The 17440-nt window shown below is 39.5% G+C and overlaps 7 non-coding genes across 7 annotated transcripts; all 7 read left to right on the top strand.

Annotated features, from left to right (window-relative positions):
- Positions 1 to 1311: 1311 nt before the first annotated feature.
- On the top strand, positions 1312 to 1383 carry trnac-gca (transfer RNA cysteine (anticodon GCA)). The gene has a single exon. It is a non-coding gene; the product is annotated as a tRNA-Cys (tRNA).
- Positions 1384 to 4910: 3527 nt separating this feature from the next.
- On the top strand, positions 4911 to 4982 carry trnac-gca (transfer RNA cysteine (anticodon GCA)). The gene has a single exon. It is a non-coding gene; the product is annotated as a tRNA-Cys (tRNA).
- Positions 4983 to 9222: 4240 nt separating this feature from the next.
- On the top strand, positions 9223 to 9294 carry trnac-gca (transfer RNA cysteine (anticodon GCA)). Its single transcript has one exon. It is a non-coding gene; the product is annotated as a tRNA-Cys (tRNA).
- A 3526-nt stretch (positions 9295 to 12820) lies between these two features.
- On the top strand, positions 12821 to 12892 carry trnac-gca (transfer RNA cysteine (anticodon GCA)). Its single transcript has one exon. It is a non-coding gene; the product is annotated as a tRNA-Cys (tRNA).
- A 1370-nt stretch (positions 12893 to 14262) lies between these two features.
- trnac-gca (transfer RNA cysteine (anticodon GCA)) lies at positions 14263 to 14334 on the top strand. Its single transcript has one exon. It is a non-coding gene; the product is annotated as a tRNA-Cys (tRNA).
- A 1370-nt stretch (positions 14335 to 15704) lies between these two features.
- Positions 15705 to 15776, top strand: trnac-gca (transfer RNA cysteine (anticodon GCA)). Its single transcript has one exon. It is a non-coding gene; the product is annotated as a tRNA-Cys (tRNA).
- Positions 15777 to 17146: 1370 nt separating this feature from the next.
- Positions 17147 to 17218, top strand: trnac-gca (transfer RNA cysteine (anticodon GCA)). Its single transcript has one exon. It is a non-coding gene; the product is annotated as a tRNA-Cys (tRNA).
- Positions 17219 to 17440: the final 222 nt, after the last annotated feature.

The following is a 17440-nucleotide window of genomic DNA, read 5'->3' as shown; positions in this document are numbered from 1 at the left end:
CTTTTAAGCATTTCATATATGACCTTTTCAAGGAGTCCAATTCATTTTCAGTCAGATATCTTACGACATTGTTCTCTCTCAATCATCACTCATTAAAGGCTGCTGAATTCATTCCCAAACATATATCTTGTAATACTGGTGAATCTCATCATTACAGCATTTGAGGACGCTCATGATATCGCATGTGATTGGAATTCAAGGGATTACCACTTCTTCTCTAAATGGTCCTCATCGCAAACTTGAAAGACCTTCTGGCTGCTTGCAATTTCAACATGCACATGATATTTTGCTCATAGACTGCACCCCTTGAACAAGTCCAAAAATATGTCATATGGATGGTGCCATTTCATAATATCATCCAGCAGTCACTGCTCAGGAAGTGCCAATGTGTTTAAAAATGGATTCCTGAGAAAAGCATTTGTTCAGGATTTACGCCACTGGGCGAGCATTTTATTGTTACTCAAAGCATTCCTTTAAATTGTCACCTTCCAAAATCTCCTGTAAGCTCAACATTAGATATCTTGTGAGCTTGTGTTTTTCCTGCTCATGTGCTCACTTTGAGGTTGCAAATTAAACTTCCTATTGGGGGTATAGCTCAGTGGTAGAGCATTTGACTGCAGATCAAGAGGTCCTCAGTTCAGCTCTGGGTGCCCCCTGGTGGCATCTATAAGTGTTTGCTTTACCCTGTATGTTGTTTTACTATGCAATTCTTGCCTTTTAAGCATTCCATATATGACATTTTCAAGCAGTCCAATTCATTTTCAGTCAGATATCTTACGACATTGTTCTCTCTCAATCATCACTCATTCAAGGCTGCTGAATTCATTCACAAACATATCTCTTGTAATACTGGTGAATCTCATCATTACAGCATTTGAGGACGTTCATGATATCTCAATTTAACGACGCATGTGATTGGAATTCAAGTGATTACCACTTCTTCTCCAAATGGTCGCCTCATCACAAACTTGAGACCTTCTGGCTGCTTGCAATTTCAACATGTACATGATATTTTGCTCATAGAGTGCACCCTTTGAACAAGTCCAAAGATATATCATATGGATGGTGCTATTTCATAATATCATCCAGCAGTCACTGCTCAGGAAGTGCCAATGTGTTTAAAAATGGATTCCTGAGAAAAGCATTTGTTCAGGCTTTACGCCACTGGGCGAGCATTTTATTGTTACTCAAAGCATTCCTTTAAATTGTCACCTTCCAAAATCTCCTGTAAGCTCAACATTAGATATCTTGTGAGCTTGTGTTTTTCCTGCTCATGTGCTCACATTGAGGTTGCAAATTAAACTTCCTGTTGGGGGTATAGCTCAGTGGTAGAGCATTTGACTGCAGATCAAGAGGTCCCCAGTTCAATTCTGGGTGTCCCCTGGTGGCATCTATAAGTGTTTGCTTTACCCTGTATGTTGTTTTACTATGCAATTCTTGCCTTTTAAGCATTTCATATATGACCTTTTCAATCAGTCCAAATCATTTTCAGTCAGATATCTTACAACATTGTTCTCTCTCAATCATCACTCATTAAAGGGTGCTGAATTCATTCCCAATCATATATCTTGTAATACTGGTGAATCTCATCATTAGAGCATTTGAGGACGCTCATGATATCGCATGTGATTGGAATTCAAGGGATTACCACTTCTTCTCTAAATGGTCCTCATCGCAAACTTGAAAGACCTTCTGGCTGCTTGCAATTTCAACATGCACATGATATTTTGCTCATAGACTGCATCCCTTGAACAAGTCCAAAAATATGTCATATGGATGATGCCATTTCATAATATCATCCAGCAGTCACTGCTCAGGAAGTGCCAATGTGTTTAAAAATGGATTCCTGAGAAAAGCATTTGTTCAGGATTTACGCCACTGGGCGAGCAATTTATTGTTACTCGAAGCATTCCTTTAGATTGTCACCTTCCAAAATCTCCTGTAAGCTCAACATTAGATATCTTGTGAGCTTGTGTTTTTCCTGCTCATGTGCTCACTTTGAGGTTGCAAATTAAACTTCCTGTTGGGGGTATAGCTCAGTGGTAGAGCATGTGACTGCAGATCAAGAGGTCCACAGTTCAACTCTGGGTGCCCCCAGGTGGCATCTACAAGTGTTTGCTTTGCCCTGTATGTTGTTTTACTATGCAATTCTTGCCTTTTAAGCATTTCATATATGACCTTTTCAAGCAGTCCAATTCATTTTCAGTCAGATATCTTACGACATTGTTCTCTCTCAATCATCACTCATTAAAGGCTGCTGAATTCATTCCCAAACATATATCTTGTAATACTGGTGAATCTCATCATTACAGCATTTGAGGACGCTCATGATATCGCATGTGATTGGAATTCAAGGGATTACCACTTCTTCTCTAAATGGTCCTCATCGCAAACTTGAAAGACCTTCTGGCTGCTTGCAATTTCAACATGCACATGATATTTTGCTCATAGACTGCACCCCTTGAACAAGTCCAAAAATATGTCATATGGATGGTGCCATTTCATAATATCATCCAGCAGTCACTGCTCAGGAAGTGCCAATGTGTTTAAAAATGGATTCCTGAGAAAAGCATTTGTTCAGGATTTACGCCACTGGGCGAGCATTTTATTGTTACTCAAAGCGTTCCTTTAGATTGTCACCTTCAAAAATCTCCTGTAAGCTCAACATTAGATATCTTGTGAGCTTGTGTTTTTCCTGCTCATGTGCTCACTTTGAGGTTGCAAATTAAACTTCCTGTTGGGGGTATAGCTCAGTGGTAGAGCATTTGACTGCAGATCAAGAGGTCCTCAGTTCAGCTCTGGTTGCCCCCTGGTGGCATCTATAAGTGTTTGCTTTACCCTGTATGTTGTTTTACTATGCAATTCTTGCCTTTTAAGCATTCCATATATGACATTTTCAAGCAGTCCAATTCATTTTCAGTCAGATATCTTACAACATTGTTCTCTCTCAATCATCACTCATTCAAGGCTGCTGAATTCATTCACAAACATATCTCTTGTAATACTGGTGAATCTCATCATTACAGCATTTGAGGACGTTCATGATATCTCAATTTAACGACGCATGTGATTGGAATTCAAGTGATTACCACTTCTTCTCTAAATGGTCGCCTCATCACAAACTTGAGAGACCTTCTGGCTGCTTGCAATTTCCACATGCACATGATATTTTGCTCATAGAGTGCACCCTTTGAACAAGTCCAAAAATATATCATATGGATGGTGCTATTTCATAATATCATCCAGCAGTCACTGCTCAGGAAGTGCCAATGTGTTTAAAAATGGATTCCTGAGAAAAGCATTTGTTCAGGATTTACGCCACTGGGCGAGCATTTTATTGTTACTCAAAGCATTCCTTTAGATTGTCACCTTCCAAAATCTCCTGTAAGCTCAACATTAGATATCTTGTGAGCTTGTGTTTTTCCTGCTCATGTGCTCACATTGAGGTTGCAAATTAAAATTCCTGTTGGGGATATACCTCAGTGGTAGAGCATTTGACTGCAGATCAAGAGGTCCCCAGTTCAATTCTGTGTGCCCCCTGGTGGCATCTATAAGTGTTTGCTTTACCCTGTATGTTGTTTTACTATGCAATTCTTGCCTTTTAAGCATTTCATATATGACCTTTTCAAGCAGTCCAATTCATTTTCAGTCAGATATCTTACGACATTGTTCTCTCTCAATCATCACTCATTAAAGGGTGCTGAATTCATTCCCAAACATATATCTTGTAATACTGGTGAATCTCATCATTACAGCATTTGAGGACGCTCATGATATCGCATGTGATTGGAATTCAAGGGATTACCACTTCTTCTCTAAATGGTCCTCATCGCAAACTTGAAAGACCTTCTGGCTGCTTGCAATTTCAACATGCACATGATATTTTGCTCATAGACTGCACCCCTTGAACAAGTCCAAAAATATGTCATATGGATGGTGCCATTTCATAATATCATCCAGCAGTCACTGCTCAGGAAGTGCCAATGTGTTTAAAAATGGATTCCTGAGAAAAGCATTTGTTTAGGATTTACGCCACTGGGCGAGCAATTTATTGTTACTCAAAGCATTCCTTTAGATTGTCACCTTCCAAAATCTCCTGTAAGCTCAACATTAGATATCTTGTGAGCTTGTGTTTTCCTGCTCATGTGCTCACTTTGAGGTTGCAAATTAAACTTCCTGTTGGGGGTATATCTCAGTGGTAGAGCATGTGACTGCAGATCAAGAGGTCCACAGTTCAACTCTGGGTGCCCCCTGGTGGCATCTATAAGTGTTTGCTTTACCCTGTATGTTGTTTTACTATGCAATTCTTGCCTTTTACGCATTCCATATATGACCTTTTCAAGCAGTCCAATTCATTTTCAGTCAGATATCTTACGACATTGTTCTCTCTCAATCATCACTCATTAAAGGCTGCTGAATTCATTCCCAAACATATATCTTGTAATACTGGTGAATCTCATCATTACAGCATTTGAGGACGTTCATGATATCTCAATTTAACGACGCATGTGATTGGAATTCAAGTGATTACCACTTCTTCTCTAAATGGTCGACTCATCACAAACTTGAGAGACCTTCTGGCTGCTTGCAATTTCCACATGCACATGATATTTTGCTCATAGAGTGCACCCTTTGAACAAGTCCAAAAATATATCATATGGATGGTGCTATTTCATAATATCATCCAGCAGTCACTGCTCAGGAAGTGCCAATGTGTTTAAAAATGGATTCCTGAGAAAAGCATTTGTTCAGGCTTTACGCCACTGGGCGAGCATTTTATTGTTACTCAAAGCATTCCTTTAAATTGTCACCTTCCAAAATCTCCTGTAAGCTCAACATTAGATATCTTGTGAGCTTGTGTTTTTCCTGCTCATGTGCTCACATTGAGGTTGCAAATTAAACTTCCTGTTGGGGGTATAGCTCAGTGGTAGAGCATTTGACTGCAGATCAAGAGGTCCCCAGTTCAATTCTGGGTGTCCCCTGGTGGCATCTATAAGTGTTTGCTTTACCCTGTATGTTGTTTTACTATGCAATTCTTGCCTTTTAAGCATTTCATATATGACCTTTTCAATCAGTCCAAATCATTTTCAGTCAGATATCTTACAACATTGTTCTCTCTCAATCATCACTCATTAAAGGGTGCTGAATTCATTCCCAATCATATATCTTGTAATACTGGTGAATCTCATCATTACAGCATTTGAGGACGCTCATGATATCGCATGTGATTGGAATTCAAGGGATTACCACTTCTTCTCTAAATGGTCCTCATCGCAAACTTGAAAGACCTTCTGGCTGCTTGCAATTTCAACATGCACATGATATTTTGCTCATAGACTGCATCCCTTGAACAAGTCCAAAAATATGTCATATGGATGATGCCATTTCATAATATCATCCAGCAGTCACTGCTCAGGAAGTGCCAATGTGTTTAAAAATGGATTCCTGAGAAAAGCATTTGTTCAGGATTTACGCCACTGGGCGAGCAATTTATTGTTACTCGAAGCATTCCTTTAGATTGTCACCTTCCAAAATCTCCTGTAAGCTCAACATTAGATATCTTGTGAGCTTGTGTTTTTCCTGCTCATGTGCTCACTTTGAGGTTGCAAATTAAACTTCCTGTTGGGGGTATAGCTCAGTGGTAGAGCATGTGACTGCAGATCAAGAGGTCCACAGTTCAACTCTGGGTGCCCCCAGGTGGCATCTACAAGTGTTTGCTTTGCCCTGTATGTTGTTTTACTATGCAATTCTTGCCTTTTAAGCATTTCATATATGACCTTTTCAAGCAGTCCAATTCATTTTCAGTCAGATATCTTACGACATTGTTCTCTCTCAATCATCACTCATTAAAGGCTGCTGAATTCATTCCCAAACATATATCTTGTAATACTGGTGAATCTCATCATTACAGCATTTGAGGACGCTCATGATATCGCATGTGATTGGAATTCAAGGGATTACCACTTCTTCTCTAAATGGTCCTCATCGCAAACTTGAAAGACCTTCTGGCTGCTTGCAATTTCAACATGCACATGATATTTTGCTCATAGACTGCACCCCTTGAACAAGTCCAAAAATATGTCATATGGATGGTGCCATTTCATAATATCATCCAGCAGTCACTGCTCAGGAAGTGCCAATGTGTTTAAAAATGGATTCCTGAGAAAAGCATTTGTTCAGGATTTACGCCACTGGGCGAGCATTTTATTGTTACTCAAAGCGTTCCTTTAGATTGTCACCTTCAAAAATCTCCTGTAAGCTCAACATTAGATATCTTGTGAGCTTGTGTTTTTCCTGCTCATGTGCTCACTTTGAGGTTGCAAATTAAACTTCCTGTTGGGGGTATAGCTCAGTGGTAGAGCATTTGACTGCAGATCAAGAGGTCCTCAGTTCAGCTCTGGTTGCCCCCTGGTGGCATCTATAAGTGTTTGCTTTACCCTGTATGTTGTTTTACTATGCAATTCTTGCCTTTTAAGCATTCCATATATGACATTTTCAAGCAGTCCAATTCATTTTCAGTCAGATATCTTACAACATTGTTCTCTCTCAATCATCACTCATTCAAGGCTGCTGAATTCATTCACAAACATATCTCTTGTAATACTGGTGAATCTCATCATTAGAGCATTTGAGGACGTTCATGATATCTCAATTTAACGACGCATGTGATTGGAATTCAAGTGATTACCACTTCTTCTCTAAATGGTCGCCTCATCACAAACTTGAGAGACCTTCTGGCTGCTTGCAATTTCCACATGCACATGATATTTTGCTCATAGAGTGCACCCTTTGAACAAGTCCAAAAATATATCATATGGATGGTGCTATTTCATAATATCATCCAGCAGTCACTGCTCAGGAAGTGCCAATGTGTTTAAAAATGGATTCCTGAGAAAAGCATTTGTTCAGGATTTACGCCACTGGGCGAGCATTTTATTGTTACTCAAAGCATTCCTTTAGATTGTCACCTTCCAAAATCTCCTGTAAGCTCAACATTAGATATCTTGTGAGCTTGTGTTTTTCCTGCTCATGTGCTCACATTGAGGTTGCAAATTAAAATTCCTGTTGGGGATATACCTCAGTGGTAGAGCATTTGACTGCAGATCAAGAGGTCCCCAGTTCAATTCTGTGTGCCCCCTGGTGGCATCTATAAGTGTTTGCTTTACCCTGTATGTTGTTTTACTATGCAATTCTTGCCTTTTAAGCATTTCATATATGACCTTTTCAAGCCGTCCAATTCATTTTCAGTCAGATATCTTACGACATTGTTCTCTCTCAATCATCACTCATTAAAGGGTGCTGAATTCATTCCCAAACATATATCTTGTAATACTGGTGAATCTCATCATTACAGCATTTGAGGACGCTCATGATATCGCATGTGATTGGAATTCAAGGGATTACCACTTCTTCTCTAAATGGTCCTCATCGCAAACTTGAAAGACCTTCTGGCTGCTTGCAATTTCAACATGCACATGATATTTTGCTCATAGACTGCACCCCTTGAACAAGTCCAAAAATATGTCATATGGATGGTGCCATTTCATAATATCATCCAGCAGTCACTGCTCAGGAAGTGCCAATGTGTTTAAAAATGGATTCCTGAGAAAAGCATTTGTTTAGGATTTACGCCACTGGGCGAGCAATTTATTGTTACTCAAAGCATTCCTTTAGATTGTCACCTTCCAAAATCTCCTGTAAGCTCAACATTAGATATCTTGTGAGCTTGTGTTTTCCTGCTCATGTGCTCACTTTGAGGTTGCAAATTAAACTTCCTGTTGGGGGTATATCTCAGTGGTAGAGCATGTGACTGCAGATCAAGAGGTCCACAGTTCAACTCTGGGTGCCCCCTGGTGGCATCTATAAGTGTTTGCTTTACCCTGTATGTTGTTTTACTATGCAATTCTTGCCTTTTACGCATTCCATATATGACCTTTTCAAGCAGTCCAATTCATTTTCAGTCAGATATCTTACGACATTGTTCTCTCTCAATCATCACTCATTAAAGGCTGCTGAATTCATTCCCAAACATATATCTTGTAATACTGGTGAATCTCATCATTACAGCATTTGAGGACGTTCATGATATCTCAATTTAACGACGCATGTGATTGGAATTCAAGTGATTACCACTTCTTCTCTAAATGGTCGACTCATCACAAACTTGAGAGACCTTCTGGCTGCTTGCAATTTCCACATGCACATGATATTTTGCTCATAGAGTGCACCCTTTGAACAAGTCCAAAAATATATCATATGGATGGTGCTATTTCATAATATCATCCAGCAGTCACTGCTCAGGAAGTGCCAATGTGTTTAAAAATGGATTCCTGAGAAAAGCATTTGTTCAGGATTTACGCCACTGGGCGAGCATTTTATTGTTACTCAAAGCATTCCTTTAGATTGTCACCTTCCAAAATCTCCTGTAAGCTCAACATTAGATATCTTGTGAGCTTGTGTTTTTCCTGCTCATGTGCTCACATTGAGGTTGCAAATTAAAATTCCTGTTGGGGATATACCTCAGTGGTAGAGCATTTGACTGCAGATCAAGAGGTCCCCAGTTCAATTCTGTGTGCCCCCTGGTGGCATCTATAAGTGTTTGCTTTACCCTGTATGTTGTTTTACTATGCAATTCTTGCCTTTTAAGCATTTCATATATGACCTTTTCAAGCAGTCCAATTCATTTTCAGTCAGATATCTTACGACATTGTTCTCTCTCAATCATCACTCATTAAAGGGTGCTGAATTCATTCCCAAACATATATCTTGTAATACTGGTGAATCTCATCATTACAGCATTTGAGGACGCTCATGATATCGCATGTGATTGGAATTCAAGGGATTACCACTTCTTCTCTAAATGGTCCTCATCGCAAACTTGAAAGACCTTCTGGCTGCTTGCAATTTCAACATGCACATGATATTTTGCTCATAGACTGCACCCCTTGAACAAGTCCAAAAATATGTCATATGGATGGTGCCATTTCATAATATCATCCAGCAGTCACTGCTCAGGAAGTGCCAATGTGTTTAAAAATGGATTCCTGAGAAAAGCATTTGTTTAGGATTTACGCCACTGGGCGAGCAATTTATTGTTACTCAAAGCATTCCTTTAGATTGTCACCTTCCAAAATCTCCTGTAAGCTCAACATTAGATATCTTGTGAGCTTGTGTTTTCCTGCTCATGTGCTCACTTTGAGGTTGCAAATTAAACTTCCTGTTGGGGGTATAGCTCAGTGGTAGAGCATTTGACTGCAGATCAAGAGGTCCCCAGTTCAATTCTGTGTGCCCCCTGGTGGCATCTATAAGTGTTTGCTTTACCCTGTATGTTGTTTTACTATGCAATTCTTGCCTTTTAAGCATTTCATATATGACCTTTTCAAGCAGTCCAATTCATTTTCAGTCAGATATCTTACGACATTGTTCTCTCTCAATCATCACTCATTAAAGGGTGCTGAATTCATTCCCAAACATATATCTTGTAATACTGGTGAATCTCATCATTACAGCATTTGAGGACGCTCATGATATCGCATGTGATTGGAATTCAAGGGATTACCACTTCTTCTCTAAATGGTCCTCATCGCAAACTTGAAAGACCTTCTGGCTGCTTGCAATTTCAACATGCACATGATATTTTGCTCATAGACTGCACCCCTTGAACAAGTCCAAAAATATGTCATATGGATGGTGCCATTTCATAATATCATCCAGCAGTCACTGCTCAGGAAGTGCCAATGTGTTTAAAAATGGATTCCTGAGAAAAGCATTTGTTTAGGATTTACGCCACTGGGCGAGCAATTTATTGTTACTCAAAGCATTCCTTTAGATTGTCACCTTCCAAAATCTCCTGTAAGCTCAACATTAGATATCTTGTGAGCTTGTGTTTTCCTGCTCATGTGCTCACTTTGAGGTTGCAAATTAAACTTCCTGTTGGGGGTATAGCTCAGTGGTAGAGCATGTGACTGCAGATCAAGAGGTCCACAGTTCAACTCTGGGTGCCCCCTGGTGGCATCTATAAGTGTTTGCTTTACCCTGTATGTTGTTTTACTATGCAATTCTTGCCTTTTAAGCATTTCATATATGACCTTTTCAAGGAGTCCAATTCATTTTCAGTCAGATATCTTACGACATTGTTCTCTCTCAATCATCACTCATTAAAGGCTGCTGAATTCATTCACAAACATATATCTTGTAATACTGGTGAATCTCATCATTACAGCATTTGAGGACGCTCATGATATCGCATGTGATTGGAATTCAAGGGATTACCACTTCTTCTCTAAATGGTCCTCATCGCAAACTTGAAAGACTTTCTGGCTGCTTGCAATTTCAACATGCACATGATATTTTGCTCATAGACTGCACCCCTTGAACAAGTCCAAAAATATGTCATATGGATGGTGCCATTTCATAATATCATCCAGCAGTCACTGCTCAGGAAGTGCCAATGTGTTTAAAAATGGATTCCTGAGAAAAGCATTTGTTCAGGATTTACGCCACTGGGCGAGCATTTTATTGTTACTCAAAGCATTCCTTTAAATTGTCACCTTCCAAAATCTCCTGTAAGCTCAACATTAGATATCTTGTGAGCTTGTGTTTTTCCTGCTCATGTGCTCACTTTGAGGTTGCAAATTAAACTTCCTGTTGGGGGTATAGCTCAGTGGTAGAGCATGTGACTGCAGATCAAGAGGTCCACAGTTCAACTCTGGGTGCCCCCTGGTGGCATCTATAAGTGTTTGCTTTACCCTGTATGTTGTTTTACTATGCAATTCTTGCCTTTTAAGCATTCCATATATGACCTTTTCAAGCAGTCCAATTCATTTTCAGTCAGATATCTTACGACATTGTTCTCTCTCAATCATCACTCATTAAAGGCTGCTGAATTCATTCACAAACATATCTCTTGTAATACTGGTGAATCTCATCATTACAGCATTTGAGGACGTTCATGATATCTCAATTTAACGACGCATGTGATTGGAATTCAAGTGATTACCACTTCTTCTCTAAATGGTCGACTCATCACAAACTTGAGAGACCTTCTGGCTGCTTGCAATTTCCACATGCACATGATATTTTGCTCATAGAGTGCACCCTTTGAACAAGTCCAAAAATATATCATATGGATGGTGCTATTTCATAATATCATCCAGCAGTCACTGCTCAGGAAGTGCCAATGTGTTTAAAAATGGATTCCTGAGAAAAGCATTTGTTCAGGATTTACGCCACTGGGCGAGCATTTTATTGTTACTCAAAGCATTCCTTTAGATTGTCACCTTCCAAAATCTCCTGTAAGCTCAACATTAGATATCTTGTGAGCTTGTGTTTTTCCTGCTCATGTGCTCACATTGAGGTTGCAAATTAAAATTCCTGTTGGGGATATACCTCAGTGGTAGAGCATTTGACTGCAGATCAAGAGGTCCCCAGTTCAATTCTGTGTGCCCCCTGGTGGCATCTATAAGTGTTTGCTTTACCCTGTATGTTGTTTTACTATGCAATTCTTGCCTTTTAAGCATTTCATATATGACCTTTTCAAGCAGTCCAATTCATTTTCAGTCAGATATCTTACGACATTGTTCTCTCTCAATCATCACTCATTAAAGGGTGCTGAATTCATTCCCAAACATATATCTTGTAATACTGGTGAATCTCATCATTACAGCATTTGAGGACGCTCATGATATCGCATGTGATTGGAATTCAAGGGATTACCACTTCTTCTCTAAATGGTCCTCACCGCAAACTTGAAAGACCTTCTGGCTGCTTGCAATTTCAACATGCACATGATATTTTGCTCATAGACTGCACCCCTTGAACAAGTCCAAAAATATGTCATATGGATGGTGCCATTTCATAATATCATCCAGCAGTCACTGCTCAGGAAGTGCCAATGTGTTTAAAAATGGATTCCTGAGAAAAGCATTTGTTTAGGATTTACGCCACTGGGCGAGCAATTTATTGTTACTCAAAGCATTCCTTTAGATTGTCACCTTCCAAAATCTCCTGTAAGCTCAACATTAGATATCTTGTGAGCTTGTGTTTTCCTGCTCATGTGCTCACTTTGAGGTTGCAAATTAAACTTCCTGTTGGGGGTATAGCTCAGTGGTAGAGCATGTGACTGCAGATCAAGAGGTCCACAGTTCAACTCTGTGTGCCCCCTGGTGGCATCTATAAGTGTTTGCTTTACCCTGTATGTTGTTTTACTATGCAATTCTTGCCTTTTAAGCATTTCATATATGACCTTTTCAAGCAGTCCAATTCATTTTCAGTCAGATATCTTACGACATTGTTCTCTCTCAATCATCACTCATTAAAGGCTGCTGAATTCATTCACAAACATATCTCTTGTAATACTGGTGAATCTCATCATTAGAGCATTTGAGGACGTTCATGATATCTCAATTTAACGACGCATGTGATTGGAATTCAAGTGATTACCACTTCTTCTCTAAATGGTCGCCTCATCACAAACTTGAGAGACCTTCTGGCTGCTTGCAATTTCCACATGCACATGATATTTTGCTCATAGAGTGCACCCTTTGAACAAGTCCAAAAATATATCATATGGATGGTGCTATTTCATAATATCATCCAGCAGTCACTGCTCAGGAAGTGCCAATGTGTTTAAAAATGGATTCCTGAGAAAAGCATTTGTTCAGGATTTACGCCACTGGGCGAGCAATTTATTGTTACTCAAAGCATTCCTTTAGATTGTCACCTTCCAAAATCTCCTGTAAGCTCAACATTAGATATCTTGTGAGCTTGTGTTTTTCCTGCTCATGTGCTCACATTGAGGTTGCAAATTAAAATTCCTGTTGGGGATATAGCTCAGTGGTAGAGCATTTGACTGCAGATCAAGAGGTCCCCAGTTCAATTCTGGGTGCCCCCTGGTGGCATCTATAAGTGTTTGCTTTACCCTGTATGTTGTTTTACTATGCAATTCTTGCCTTTTAAGCATTTCATATATGACCTTTTCAAGCAGTCCAATTCATTTTCAGTCAGATATCTTACGACATTGTTCTCTCTCAATCATCACTCATTAAAGGGTGCTGAATTCATTCCCAAACATATATCTTGTAATACTGGTGAATCTCATCATTACAGCATTTGAGGACGCTCATGATATCGCATGTGATTGGAATTCAAGGGATTACCACTTCTTCTCTAAATGGTCCTCATCGCAAACTTGAAAGACCTTCTGGCTGCTTGCAATTTCAACATGCACATGATATTTTGCTCATAGACTGCACCCCTTGAACAAGTCCAAAAATATGTCATATGGATGGTGCCATTTCATAATATCATCCAGCAGTCACTGCTCAGGAAGTGCCAATGTGTTTAAAAATGGATTCCTGAGAAAAGCATTTGTTTAGGATTTACGCCACTGGGCGAGCAATTTATTGTTACTCAAAGCATTCCTTTAGATTGTCACCTTCCAAAATCTCCTGTAAGCTCAACATTAGATATCTTGTGAGCTTGTGTTTTCCTGCTCATGTGCTCACTTTGAGGTTGCAAATTAAACTTCCTGTTGGGGGTATAGCTCAGTGGTAGAGCATGTGACTGCAGATCAAGAGGTCCACAGTTCAACTCTGGGTGCCCCCTGGTGGCATCTATAAGTGTTTGCTTTACCCTGTATGTTGTTTTACTATGCAATTCTTGCCTTTTAAGCATTCCATATATGACCTTTTCAAGCAGTCCAATTCATTTTCAGTCAGATATCTTACGACATTGTTCTCTCTCAATCATCACTCATTAAAGGCTGCTGAATTCATTCACAAACATATCTCTTGTAATACTGGTGAATCTCATCATTAGAGCATTTGAGGACGTTCATGATATCTCAATTTAACGACGCATGTGATTGGAATTCAAGTGATTACCACTTCTTCTCTAAATGGTCGCCTCATCACAAACTTGAGATACCTTCTGGCTGCTTGCAATTTCAACATGCACATGATATTTTGCTCATAGAGTGCACCCTTTGAACAAGTCCAAAAATATATCATATGGATGGTGCTATTTCATAATATCATCCAGCAGTCACTGCTCAGGAAGTGCCAATGTGTTTAAAAATGGATTCCTGAGAAAAGCATTTGTTCAGGATTTACGCCACTGGGCGAGCATTTTATTGTTACTCAAAGCATTCCTTTAGATTGTCACCTTCCAAAATCTCGTGTAAGCTCAACATTAGATATCTTGTGAGCTTGTGTTTTTCCTGCTCATGTGCTCACATTGAGGTTGCAAATTAAAATTCCTTTTGGGGATATAGCTCAGTGGTAGAGCATTTGACTGCAGATCAAGAGGTCCCCAGTTCAATTCTGGGTGCCCCCTGGTGGCATCTATAAGTGTTTGCTTTACCCTGTTTGTTGTGTTACTATGCAATTCTTGCCTTTTAAGCATTTCATATATGACCTTTTCAAGCAGTCCAATTCATTTTCAGTCAGATATCTTACGACATTGTTCTCTCTCAATCATCACTCATTAAAGGGTGCTGAATTCATTCCCAAACATATATCTTGTAATACTGGTGAATCTCATCATTACAGCATTTGAGGACGCTCATGATATCGCATGTGATTGGAATTCAAGGGATTACCACTTCTTCTCTAAATGGTCCTCATCGCAAACTTGAAAGACCTTCTGGCTGCTTGCAATTTCAACATGCACATGATATTTTGCTCATAGACTGCACCCCTTGAACAAGTCCAAAAATATGTCATATGGATGGTGCCATTTCATAATATCATCCAGCAGTCACTGCTCAGGAAGTGCCAATGTGTTTAAAAATGGATTCCTGAGAAAAGCATTTGTTTAGGATTTACGCCACTGGGCGAGCAATTTATTGTTACTCAAAGCATTCCTTTAGATTGTCACCTTCCAAAATCTCCTGTAAGCTCAACATTAGATATCTTGTGAGCTTGTGTTTTCCTGCTCATGTGCTCACTTTGAGGTTGCAAATTAAACTTCCTGTTGGGGGTATAGCTCAGTGGTAGAGCATGTGACTGCAGATCAAGAGGTCCACAGTTCAACTCTGTGTGCCCCCTGGTGGCATCTATAAGTGTTTGCTTTACCCTGTATGTTGTTTTACTATGCAATTCTTGCCTTTTAAGCATTTCATATATGACCTTTTCAAGCAGTCCAATTCATTTTCAGTCAGATATCTTACGACATTGTTCTCTCTCAATCATCACTCATTAAAGGCTGCTGAATTCATTCACAAACATATCTCTTGTAATACTGGTGAATCTCATCATTAGAGCATTTGAGGACGTTCATGATATCTCAATTTAACGACGCATGTGATTGGAATTCAAGTGATTACCACTTCTTCTCTAAATGGTCGCCTCATCACAAACTTGAGATACCTTCTGGCTGCTTGCAATTTCAACATGCACATGATATTTTGCTCATAGAGTGCACCCTTTGAACAAGTCCAAAAATATATCATATGGATGGTGCTATTTCATAATATCATCCAGCAGTCACTGCTCAGGAAGTGCCAATGTGTTTAAAAATGGATTCCTGAGAAAAGCATTTGTTCAGGATTTACGCCACTGGGCGAGCATTTTATTGTTACTCAAAGCATTCCTTTAGATTGTCACCTTCCAAAATCTCGTGTAAGCTCAACATTAGATATCTTGTGAGCTTGTGTTTTTCCTGCTCATGTGCTCACATTGAGGTTGCAAATTAAAATTCCTTTTGGGGATATAGCTCAGTGGTAGAGCATTTGACTGCAGATCAAGAGGTCCCCAGTTCAATTCTGGGTGCCCCCTGGTGGCATCTATAAGTGTTTGCTTTACCCTGTTTGTTGTGTTACTATGCAATTCTTGCCTTTTAAGCATTTCATATATGACCTTTTCAAGCAGTCCAATTCATTTTCAGTCAGATATCTTACGACATTGTTCTCTCTCAATCATCACTCATTAAAGGGTGCTGAATTCATTCCCAAACATATATCTTGTAATACTGGTGAATCTCATCATTACAGCATTTGAGGACGCTCATGATATCGCATGTGATTGGAATTCAAGGGATTACCACTTCTTCTCTAAATGGTCCTCATCGCAAACTTGAAAGACCTTCTGGCTGCTTGCAATTTCAACATGCACATGATATTTTGCTCATAGACTGCACCCCTTGAACAAGTCCAAAAATATGTCATATGGATGGTGCCATTTCATAATATCATCCAGCAGTCACTGCTCAGGAAGTGCCAATGTGTTTAAAAATGGATTCCTGAGAAAAGCATTTGTTTAGGATTTACGCCACTGGGCGAGCAATTTATTGTTACTCAAAGCATTCCTTTAGATTGTCACCTTCCAAAATCTCCTGTAAGCTCAACATTAGATATCTTGTGAGCTTGTGTTTTCCTGCTCATGTGCTCACTTTGAGGTTGCAAATTAAACTTCCTGTTGGGGGTATAGCTCAGTGGTAGAGCATGTGACTGCAGATCAAGAGGTCCACAGTTCAACTCTGTGTGCCCCCTGGTGGCATCTATAAGTGTTTGCTTTACCCTGTATGTTGTTTTACTATGCAATTCTTGCCTTTTAAGCATTTCATATATGACCTTTTCAAGCAGTCCAATTCATTTTCAGTCAGATATCTTACGACATTGTTCTCTCTCAATCATCACTCATTAAAGGCTGCTGAATTCATTCACAAACATATCTCTTGTAATACTGGTGAATCTCATCATTAGAGCATTTGAGGACGTTCATGATATCTCAATTTAACGACGCATGTGATTGGAATTCAAGTGATTACCACTTCTTCTCTAAATGGTCGCCTCATCACAAACTTGAGAGACCTTCTGGCTGCTTGCAATTTCAACATGCACATGATATTTTGCTCATAGAGTGCACCCTTTGAACAAGTCCAAAAATATATCATATGGATGGTGCTATTTCATAATATCATCCAGCAGTCACTGCTCAGGAAGTGCCAATGTGTTTAAAAATGGATTCCTGAGAAAAGCATTTGTTCAGGATTTACGCCACTGGGCGAGCATTTTATTGTTACTCAAAGCATTCCTTTAGATTGTCACCTTCCAAAATCTCCTGTAAGCTCAACATTAGATATCTTGTGAGCTTGTGTTTTTCCTGCTCATGTGCTCACATTGAGGTTGCAAATTAAAATTCCTGTTGGGGATATAGCTCAGTGGTAGAGCATTTGACTGCAGATCAAGAGGTCCCCAGTTCAATTCTGGGTGCCCCCTGGTGGCATCTATAAGTGTTTGCTTTACCCTGTATGTTGTTTTACTATGCAATTCTTGCCTTTTAAGCATTTCATATATGACCTTTTCAAGCAGTCCAATTCATTTTCAGTCAGATATCTTACGACATTGTTCTCTCTCAATCATCACTCATTAACCCTTATATGGTCCAAGGGTCTGTGGGACCCATTTTTAAAAAATCAGCTTAAAAAAATTCTACAATTT

Source organism: Brachyhypopomus gauderio, chromosome 6, assembly GCF_052324685.1.
Source record: "Brachyhypopomus gauderio isolate BG-103 chromosome 6, BGAUD_0.2, whole genome shotgun sequence".
In the NCBI taxonomy this organism is placed as follows: Eukaryota; Metazoa; Chordata; class Actinopteri; order Gymnotiformes; family Hypopomidae; genus Brachyhypopomus; species Brachyhypopomus gauderio.
Note: the sequence above shows the minus strand (reverse complement) of the source record. Positions and strands in the feature narration are given on the sequence as shown.